We start from the raw sequence: 11,799 nt of genomic DNA, 5'->3' as shown, positions 1-11,799 counted from the left end.
TTGTTAGGGTGGAAGTAATAGTTAGATTTTTACACTTGGGGCAGAAACCTGGATAATAATGCTTATTAATTGTCTGATTGATTGATAGATCTTAATTTTTGCAATGCAAAATGACCCATTTTAAAATGTAAAATTAGTGCTTTTTAGTATAACTGTGATGTTATGTAATCATCACCACTATCAAAATTCATATTGTATAATCACCCCAGAAAGACACCTCATACCTATGAGCAGTCAGTATTAATTTATCGCTTTCCTTCTTCTTTAAGGAGTCACTAATTGATTCTCTCTTTCTGTGTATTTGCCTTTTGTGAACATTTAATATGAATGCAATCATGTATTTCCTATTGTTTCAACTCATAACAGCCAGAGAGTAGAGGCATCTCAAATGTCCATCACCTGATGAATGCAGAGACAAAATGTGGTTTATCCATACAATAGAATATTATTCAACCATAAGTAAAAATAAAGTCCAGTCACATGGTATAATGTGAGTGAGTTGTGAAGACATTATGTTTGTTGAGTATATTTTTTAAAGAGAAAAACTTTTGGTTAAATTCTGGACTAGATAAAAAAGTGAGTGTAGTGTCATGGGCTTCACTTCCCTAAGACTCAGGTATTTGGTCAGTGTTGATTTAATGTAATAGCTGATTCCAGAGGAGGGAAGCCCCCAATAGGGAGAGACCCAAAGCCTGAATGCTTTTTAGAAATAGATCTTTATTTTAGTGTGAACCCTGAAATTTATCTCAATATAGATGTTGATATTGGCAACATAAGGTTGATTCACTAAGGTACAAAAGTCAAGGTGCATTTTCTGTGGTTGTGTTGGTGACAGATATAATCCCATCTCCCAGGGAATCCTCTCCAAAGCTCACTGAGGCACAGGAGGGCAATTACTGAGTGGGCTACTTGTGCTGCCTTTGCTTATTCATGCAAGACAGAGATGACACCATAGTGCAAACAGGAAAGACAAATACACTGGACATGACCAGGTAGAGTCCTAATGCTGCCTGTCATGGGCATTCATATCAGTGGTATCATAAAAGCCTGTTCTAGTTTCTCAGAGTTCAGGCTGAGGAGTGTGACTGGTTCTTTAGAGTTATTTTTTAGACTGATCTCTAATCTTACCTCATCTATAACTTTCTTATTTTCAGCCTTAGAAAATTCTCAAATCCAAATAGTGACTCTTATCCATAACAAATAACCCAGCTTCAAACATGAGTCCAGAAATTTACTGCCTTTCATGAGTTTTCTGTCAATTGCACCTGAAAACCCTAACTAATTTATACAAAACCTAATGTGCTAAAATTAGCCACAGGTATTTGAATTATTTGCAAAGGTTATGCTTGAGATGTGATTTATTTCTATGATTTGTTTTTGAACTAATAAAACCCAAATATCACACACTGTCTATTGTATATCTCAACCTTTCTAGTCATAAAGATCCAGTATGCATGACAGAGCTGACATGTTAGAGACAAGTGAGAATTGTTACAGAAACAGGTGGAAAGGCATTTATTGGCAGTCAAGCAAAATAGGACTTGCTGGCACAAAGGTGAAGGCAAACAGACCACAGTGCTTCCAGAGTTAATACAGATAAATAATCACACTGTAAGTAGATTGCTTATGTAGTGATCAAAGGTTAATGTCAGTTTCTCCAATGAATAGTAATTATTCTCCATGCGCTATCAGACCCAGGCACTTTTCAGACTCAAAAACTCCTGAGTAAGAAGAGAGTCTATTTTCCATTGAAGTAAGAAAAAGCATGTATACAAAGTCATGCTTTTTGTTCATCATTCCCTACTTGGTCCTATGGGGAAACACAAAACTGGGTGAAGAAAATGCCAGTGTTTTGGAGGTTTATTGTATAAAGGCTTTAAGGTTAATACTGGTATATGGAAGCATATATATATATATATATATATATGCACACACACACATATATATCATATATATTCATATTGGTAAGTGCATCTGGAAATCACATTAAAAATGTAGTCTTTGTTCAAGTTCACAAACATAGTGGAACCCATGAAACACTGACAAATGCTTGTTTATTTCTCTGTCTCTTACATCATAGTAATGATGGATACAATTTAAGCTAGTAGAAAAAAAGCAATTGTAAAAAAAAGTTTGCGATTTCTATTTGTTAATTAAACTTTTTAAGGTATAAGGAAATTTTTTTTAGAAAAAAGTAATTTTGATTACTTTAACTATGAAACAAGTTCTGTGTTATTGGAAAATCACCTATGATGCCTTGAAAAATCATTCACGGAAAGAAAATTAATTTTGTGGTTATAGTGCATTTCAGCAAAATGCAGAGATTATTGAAAATTTTAAACACTCATTTGATGCCGAGATGCTGGTCACCATCTTATCTTCCTTTATATATGGTGTCTGTAAAAGTAAGATGACTTGTGGCAGGTGATGCTGAAGCAATCAAATTTTAACTCTAAAATGGATACTATGATGGATGGACAATATTAATATTATATATTTGTTACATGTGATATATTTGTTAAATATATTCATTAGAACAAATTTTTATTTAGCCACAGATCTGCTTAATATGTTTTTGAAAAAACTCTTAGGAAAGTGTGATCCAAAACGATTGCATTCACTTGTATGGGACATCAGTACACATGCACCATTTTCCCCAGGTATATGTTTTTCCCCGGGTTTTGCCTGTAGGGACCATGATTGTCTTGCTATGATGTAGAATATCTCATTTGTCCACTCTACTGATAATATTAATTTAGCTGAAATTAGTGATCAGGATGTAGCAAGTTCTCTGTATATCTTGAGTGATGTGGGTTGCAGAGGGTACAGTTGAGAAAGAACTATAAATATTTCAGGAAACCTCACATTAGCAAAATTCATGGGGAATGTGTTGTTTGACTCATGAATGTTCCCCCCCCCCACTAAGAATAGGAAAATATTTTATTTTCCAAATGTCATGTTTGTTTTCTTAACAAATGTATCCTTTACGGTTTTAAATTTTTCATTTTTATAGTTTTAGGGGATAAAAGTTCAATTTGTTACATGAATATAGCAGGCTGTGGTAATGTCTAGGTTGTTAGTATAAAAATTACCCAAATAAAGAATATTGTACCTGACAGATCATTTCTAGTTCCTCACAGTCCTCAAACCCCATATCTTTTGGAGTCTTCAATGTCTATTATTCACCTCTGCAGGTCCATGTGTATACATGGCTCAGCTCCCACTTAAGCATGATAACTTGTAGAACTTGACTTTCTACTGAGCTATTTTACTAAATAAAAAGCCTTGTGTCCTATCCATTTTGCTGCAAAAGTCACGATTTTATCCTGACAGGGTAGTATTACTTGGTATATATGTTTATACCACATTTTTAATCCACTCATTAGTTGATTGGCCCTTAGTTTTCCATGGCTTTGCTATTGTGAAGAGTGCTGCAATAAACACATGAATGCAGGTGTCTTTTTGATATAATTATTTCTTTTTCTTTGGGCAGATACTCAGAAGTGAAATTGATGGATTGAATTGTAGTTCTATTTCTAGTTCTTTCAGAGTTCTCCATACTTATTTCCTTTAAAGGTTGTACTGATTTACGTTCCTGCAAACAGTGCACAATTCTTTTCTTTCTTTGCAGCTTTACCTATATCTGTTGCTTTGTGATCTTTTACAAATGCCATTTTGGTGCAAGTTAGTATCTCTTTGTGGTTTTAATTTGGATTACTTTTATTAAAAGCTTGGAGATATTCCATTGGGTATATATTTCTTTTCTTTTTTTAAGTTTACAAAGTTTATTAGAGAAAGAAAAGAGGATAGATAGAAAGACATGCCAGAACTGGCATGGGTAAGAGGAACTGCCTGTGTATTTATTTCAGTTGTTTTTTTAATCCATTCACCTATCAATGGACACTTAGATTGCTTTGTATACCTTGGATATTGTGAATCATCTTGCAATAAATAAGAAAATTCTCTTTGACTATATATTCATAAATGGGATTGCTGGATTGTATCATAGTCCTATTTTTAGTTTGTTAAAATATTTTAAGTAATAAGTTCAAAAGATCTGTTACACAACACAGCAATTATAGTTAACAATGTATTATACGCTTGCAGAAAGTAAAGAGAGTAGATTTTAAGTGTTCTTACTGCAAAAATGACAGTGATGTGAGGTAATACATATGTTAATTAGCTTGATTTGGCCATTCCCAACGTACAATTGTCACTTGGTATTTATGAGGAAGTGATTGTAGGAACCCCCCGCCCCCCACAAGTACCAAAATCCTCAGATGGGATGCTCAAGCAACCTTTACATATATAAAATGGCATAGTATTTGGGAATAAACTAGGCACATCTTACTTTGCAATTTAAATCATCTCCAGAGTACTTGTAAGGCCTAATAGAGTGTAAATACTATGTAAGAGTTTTTATATTTTATTTTAAAATTTTATATGTTTTATTGTTATTTTGTATGTTTTCTAGTATTTTGAACAGTAGTGGGTTGAGTACAAGAATGTAGAGTTTGTGGATGTGGAAGGCTGACTGTCCCACACAACCTTGTATACAGGACTTGAACACTGGTGGACTTGGTATCTGTGGGGAATTGTGGAACTGATGCTGTGCAGATACCGAAGATCCACTGTATTTCAAGACATCGTGTTGTACACGATATGTATATACAATTTAATCTGTCAATTGAAGAGTTTTTTGAGGAAACTCTCTACTGCTTTTCATAATGATTATACTAGTTTACATTACAATGAACAGTGTACAAGAGTTCCCTTCTCTTTGTATCCTCACCAAAACTATAGTTTTGAGAAATATTGAAAGTTGTTTTGCTAAATATATTTTAATATGTAAAATATTTGTAACAAAGAATAAATGAAAGTGTTGTTTAAAATATATAAGTGTTATGGGTATACATGCATACATATGTACACATGCAGAGGTGTATTCCTCTAATGGACAAGTACATACACATCTATTTGTGTTTATGTATGTGTGTGTGTGTGCATTTATACACAGTAAAACATGGTTTTGCCATTGTAAAAAATGAGCCTGTCTGAGGACATGCCACATGTACCAAGGGTTCCTGGCACACTGAGCAACTGGTTTTATTGTGATAGTGATAAGGGTTACATCCTAGGCACAATTTCTTGACATTTTTACCATTGACTTTTGGAATTGCTGTGTGGTGGGGGGCTTCTCTTTGCACTGTGGGATGATGGTCAGCATCCTTGGCCAGTACCCATTCGATGCCAGCAGCACTCCCTCATTGGCTGTGATAACCAAAAATGTCTCTAAGTATAGTACAATGCACGCCCCCCATTGAGCACCTATGCTCTGTAGTGTTTGCTTACATGTCCAGGCTGGACAACACTTAGAGACTTCACGGAGTTGTGTACATCTCAAAAAATCCACATCCCACATCTCCTTCTTGAGGTGCAGAACATAAATCCCCTTAGGGTCACAGAACACAGATCTGCTTAGTAGGAATATCTCTAGACACATTCCCACCACACATTCCAAAAGTCTTTTTTTAAAAATTGACTTTTCCCCAAAGTCACCAAAAACTGGTCCTTCACAGAATCAACTCTCTCCCTCAAAGACTCCATTTTTCCTTTTGAGCTATCTTGAAGGAGTCTCCTGTGTTCTACCAAGAAGACATCATGGTTTGTGGACAAATCTCAGTTTCTCAGCCTATTTATAACACTGTTGAAAAGTTCTATGGTAACTTAACTTCCACCAAAATCCTCACCTTAACCAGCATCCTAGCTAAAATCCTGTGCTCCAAAAGCGAAATTTAGGCTGGAGTGTGGAAGAGCTCAGGTTCTTGTGTTGATTCCCAGGGTCTATACCTTGATCTCTGGGGGAATCTGACCTACAACTGCAGGTATCTCCATCATCCCTCTCCTATCACTTCAACTTTCAATCAAATCTCAGGGAGACCATATCTTCTTTTCTTTTCTTAGCTATTACACACTACTATGGTATGAGTGTTTTTCCCATCTGAAACTTATGTTGAAACTTAATCTCCAATGGGAGTATAAAGAAGTGGGAACTATAAGAGGTGATGGGTTCATGAGGCTAGGACCTTGTGAATCGATTGATGAATTCATGGATGGGGTATCATAGAAATGGAACTCAACTCTTTCGCATGTGATGTCCTGCATGACCTCTGGACTCTGCAGAGTTCACGGAAGCAAGGCCTTCACAAGATGCAGTCCTTCAACCTGGGGCATCTCAGCCTCCATAACTGTAAGAAATAAATTTCTTTTCATTATCAATTACCCAGTCTCAGGTATTCTGTCATCAGCAATAGTAAGTGGACTGAGATACACACTTGTGTTAGAAAAACCAGAGGCCTTGGTAGAAATAAATCATATACTGGATGTGGTGGGTCAGGCCCCAGCATTGCTGTTTGGGTACCTCTACACACTGAGGAGTGCAGAGGAAGTTGAACAAATTCTTGTCTTGCAGAGAGTATCTCTGGTTTTCCTATGGTCTGTGCTGTATATAACATCTTACTTGTTAAAACAATTGGGAACCAAATTCAAAGTCTTCTTACGGGTTCCTCAACCCAAGTCTCTTTCAAAATCCATATCTGCCCTGACCTCCTAAAACTATAGTACAATTTGTCTTTAGGGATTGATGCAGCAGACAGTGAATTCACTCAGAAGTCTTCTCCCTGGGGCCCCATAATGGTCCACAAATTCACCATAGTGTGTAGTCTTTGACAAGATAAAGTCTTTGAATTTCCCCACATCACAGAGTGGGTGCATAAAGGGTGCATCTGTTCTAGCAGTACAGGCAACAACTATCATTTTCATTGCTGTTCACTCACAAGGCTAACTTTGATGCTACCTCTGCTTCAGAAATATCACTGCTCCTGTAGTTCTCATGAGTCCCCAATCTCTGATGTCTTAATTTCCTGAACTTTTTTGTCCTTCCACAATCATCCAGGTAGATCTACTCATTCCCACTGTACTTTCTTATCCTGAGTCTTGGGGCAGTTGACTGTGGCAAGTTGAAATATGAGGATGAGGTATTATGAAGAAAAAATATTTGCCTACTTAGACATGTATCTGACCTTTTCCAAGACTACGAGTGATTATATGTTAAGGTAACAATATTTTTTAATCTATTGGGTTAAATACAATTAATTATTCAAATTAGTATAACCTGCTTCTTAATTTTTAAGTCTGAATACTAACACATTTACAGACAGACTGATCTACAGATTTAATGCAATCACAACAAAATTAAGAGGTTTTTTTGGGTGGAAATTAGCAACCTGATATAAATTTACATGGATATACAAATGGCCTATAATAATAAGGGCAATATTTAAAATGAAGAACAATTTAATTACAAAATTTAAGGGGCACTATTAGGTTACAATGTAAAATGTGACATCATCCTGAGACTAAACATAGACACTGAGCAAAAAACAGAGTCCAAAAATGCATTCGTGAAGGTAGAGTTTTTCTATTTTTGACAAAAGCTGAAATACGGTTTAAGGTGGGATGAAATGTCTAGTGCAAGCTAGTCCACCTTTATGGGAAATAATGTGGGGATTTCTAAAAGTACTAGAAATTGATCTTCCATATGACCTAGCAATCCCACTTCTGGGAATATACCCAGGGAACATTAATTGTTCTACAAAAAAGACCTCTGTACATACATGTTTATTACTGCATTATTCACAATAGCCAAAACATGGAACCAACCCTACTCCCCATCAAAAGTGAACTGGATAAAGAAAATGAGGTACATCTACACGTTTGATTATTACACAGTCATAAAGAAGAACAAAACCATGAACTTCACAGCAAATTTAATGGAGGTGGAGACAATCATACATAGTGATCTATCACAGAAACAAAGAACCGAATACCACATGTTCTCTTTCATCAGTGGGACCTGAACATTCATCATAATGGCCCAAGGGAGGGATTGGCAGTTGCAGGACACTGTCGGGGGAAGGGGTGGGCACATAACAACAGAAAGGGCACCTGGCCCTAAACCAGCGGAGTAAGGACCTGTTGGAGGCCCAAACTTCACCTATGCATAGATTATTTATGTACCTAATCCTGACTTGTACCCTACATCTCTATAATAAAATTAAGTTATTAGAAAATGGCATTGGATCTAAGGGTTATATGTAAAGAAAAACATGACCCTGAACCCAATCTTACCTTAGACAAGCATTTTTATTTATCTCATATTTTTGAGAATTTATCTTTAAATTGAAAAATAAAAATTGTATACAACTACTCATCAGTATTTGTGAGGGTTTTTTGCCTGAGAATCCTCAGATACCAAAACCTTCAGATGCTCAAATTTGTTTTATATAAAATGGTGCAGTATTTGCATATAACCTACACAAATCCTTTAAGTCACTTCTAGATTTTTATATAATACTTGATGCAATGACTATATATAACTTCATTCTTGTAGATTCTATGTAGTACTTGGTTGTATTCCCCCCACAGTTATGAACATCAAAAAAGGGGAAAAAACCATACTTGGTGCATGGAAAATTTGAATTTTGCTTTTTGAAATTTTGTGGATTATTTTTTTTCTGGGTCTTTTTTATTTGTAATTAGTTGGATCGATGAAAGAAAAAAATCCATAGATATTGAGAACAGAGTTTACATTTATAGTATACAAGATGATGTTTTGATATGTGACCTTTTCTGAGTATTTTTGATCTGTAGTTGGTTGGGCCCACAGAAGCAAAATACACGGATACTGAGTACATACTGTACATTTTTAGTGTATGAGATGTTTTGGTATATGACCTGTGGAGACAAGAATAACAAGGACAATGACTCTACAAATGTCTCTTCTTGGTTTATAAGATTTTCTGGTACACAGAAAGTAAGAACCCTCACTTGTTCATTTGACACGTAATCTTAGAAACTTCCTATGTGTTACAATCTTGGAGGAAACTTCACCCAAGAGACATATGAGGCTCCATCCTGCTTCATGAAGGTCACAGTCAAGGGATGAGAATGAAAAGGAGAACATATAGGGTAATATGTCTATACTAACAGTAATGTGTGTAATGTTGGCAAGCAAAGAGACATCTTACCTAAACCTCAAGGTGAGAAAAAATTTCTTGAAAGAGTGAGGACAACAATGAAATATTACAGAAAAATACAGACATGTTCCTGTTGACAGAAGATTGAAAAACAACATTCAGGAACAACATGTGCTTAAGTCCAGTGTTAGTAGTGACCCACTCATATGTATAGAATTGTGATTTACTCTGAGTGATTGTAGCATCAAGTAGGACTAAAGAGCACAGCCAGTTAAGTTGTAGAGGTCATCTGGGATGTAGTGAAAGAGAGAAGTGTGGACTAATCAAAGGCTTTTATTTTCTCTTCAATAGAAAATAGTACTGCTAGCCAGACTTGGTGGCTCAGTCTGTAATCCCGCACCTTTGGGAGGCTGAGGTGAGTGGATTACCTGAGCCCGCGGGTTCGAGACCGGCCTGGGTAACGAGACCTCATCTCTACAATAAATAAAAAAAAAATCAGTCAGGCGTGGTAGCGTGTGCCTGTAATTCCAGCTACTTAGAAGGCTGGGGTGGAAGGATCGCTGGAACCCAGCAGGTCGAGGCTGCAGTGGCCACTCCCGGGTGGCCAGTCTGGGTGACAGAGTGAGATTCCAACTCAAAAAAAAAAAAAAAAGAAAATAGTACCATAGAAATCTGACAGCAAGAGAAATCATGATCAGATTAATGTCAAAATGAAGAAGGGAGACCTTAAAGATGGTTTATGTCTTCAGATTCTAGCTGCTGTTACATTTGTGCTGTCAACTTGGGTTTGAGAAAGGGGTATGGCTTCCACAGAAGACACTGTTCAGGTTATTCTGTGTGTGCACACGAGATGGGAAATAACTTCTTATTGAAGCTTAACATTTTGCAAGTTCTGTGTACACACTGGTATATGCCAAGGGTTCATTGAGCCTTTTGAAGTGAGAGTAATTTTTTTCCATGTGAAAATCCAATGATCCAACTGTGTGTATGTCACCTCCTGTGGGTCTCCTTCATTACAGTTCTGGAAAGAGGGGAATGTTGAGTGAGGTTGAGTACACACATTCTAGGGGACTATTAGAAATTTATTATAGACTATTTATTAAAGATGCTGGGTGAGGAGGATCTACCTCCCTGTTGACTTTTCTGTCTACTTCAGGCTCTCAGTCAATTATAGCAGCATCTGTAGGAGATAGAAGTCAGTAAAACACTTGGGAGGGCACTACTGTGTCCTGACTTTACAAACATACAAACACACAGAGAGATACAGTGTGTGCCTGAGATGACACAGTGACCAAAAAGTGGAGTCAGGTATTCTACCTCTTTAACTTGAGAAACCCATCTCATGAACAGCTCCCAATTTCCATCACTTGATTTAGTCTCTTACTTCCTTTCTTTCATAGATTCTTCTATATATTTGTGGCTGCACTGGGCATGAGGATATAATGAAGAATTAGTCAATAGCTTGTGCACTTAGGGCAGGGGTAGGGTTTTCTTGGGAAAACCTTACTTCTTTGGTTCTGCCTTGGGTAAGGTATCATTGTTTCAACAAGAACACACCCCAACACTCCCACTCCACACATCATGCTACACGATAATCTCTGGCCTCTTATTCCTAAGACTTACTTACCCTTTTTGGCAGAGCACCAGTGACAAATGAGGAAGAAAAGGAGGATGCCAAAGAGGATGATGGCCTCTGAGATCCCTGTCAGAACTTGCAGGTACCGGGCTTCTCTAGAGGAAGATGTGCATCCAATAAGAAGCAAATCATAGCATCTTTCTTCATGGGTGACCCTCATTTGTCTTTTTCCAGGCGATTACATATACTATCCCTTTGGACACCTTCCCAGAAGACAAGGGACTCTGGTTTATTCCACTTTCTCTATATTAGTTTTCAGGACAACTGTAGAGTATCCTGGGAATACAACTTCTGTCATTTGGGTGTTTGGCTCATGGAAACCTCACAGTGAAATTTGATCCTCAGTGTTGGAGGTGGAGACTGCAAAGAGGACAAAGGAATTAATCCCTCATGAATAGATTAATGCCCTTTATGAGGGGAGGCGACCAAGTTCTCTCCATTATTTTCTTGGAAAGATGGTTGTTAAAACAAACTTGGCACCTTCCTCCCTTCTTGCATATCATCTCTCTGATCTCTGCAGATGTTGACTCCACTTCTCTTCTGCCATGAGTGGAAACTGCCTGAGGCCCTTGTCAGAAGCACATGTTGTCATCATGTTTCTTATACTGTGAATATGTAAACACTTTTTCTTCATAAATTACTTAGTTTCAGGTATTCCTTTACAGCAACTCAAATGGACTAAGATAACTATATCCAGAGATATGAAGAAACTGTTCAGAACATCCAGGCTGTGTTCCTGTCCTTCATAGAACTGACTATCCTACAATGCTTTAGCTCAGTGGGTCATGTGTCTTCAGGGTATAAATCCTTTTTCAATCCCCTCTGATGAGAAGCACATGGGGTGAATCCATCTGCCCTGGGCAGCTTTCCTGAGACTTGGATGACTGGCTTGCCATGAAACCTAGGCTTCTGTTGTTTTGTGTTGCTTATTTTTAAGTGGTAACCCTGCTTTATGTAACTTGCGTGTGAGTGTTCTCTCCCTGTGGAAGTTGGCATGGCCCAGAGTGTGATGCATGAGTTGTTTAGTGTCCTGCCAGCCTGGGATTGATACCAGTGCACAGTGAACCTACTTCACCATCTCTACATTCACAATACCCTTAAATCAAGCAAACTGCATTCTCCAAT

At 37.2% G+C, this 11,799-nt stretch overlaps 1 pseudogene; it reads right to left on the bottom strand.

The window, feature by feature from the left end:
• Positions 1 to 9,903: 9,903 nt before the first annotated feature.
• Positions 9,904 to 10,834, bottom strand: LOC103257286 (annotated as a pseudogene).
• Positions 10,835 to 11,799: the final 965 nt, after the last annotated feature.

Source organism: Carlito syrichta, unplaced genomic scaffold (genome assembly GCF_000164805.1).
Source record: "Carlito syrichta isolate Samal-C Ts95f unplaced genomic scaffold, Tarsius_syrichta-2.0.1 Scaffold301633, whole genome shotgun sequence".
Taxonomy (NCBI): domain Eukaryota; kingdom Metazoa; phylum Chordata; class Mammalia; order Primates; family Tarsiidae; genus Carlito; species Carlito syrichta.
The sequence above is the reverse complement of the archived record's forward strand: the minus strand, read 5'-3'. Positions and strand labels throughout refer to the sequence as shown.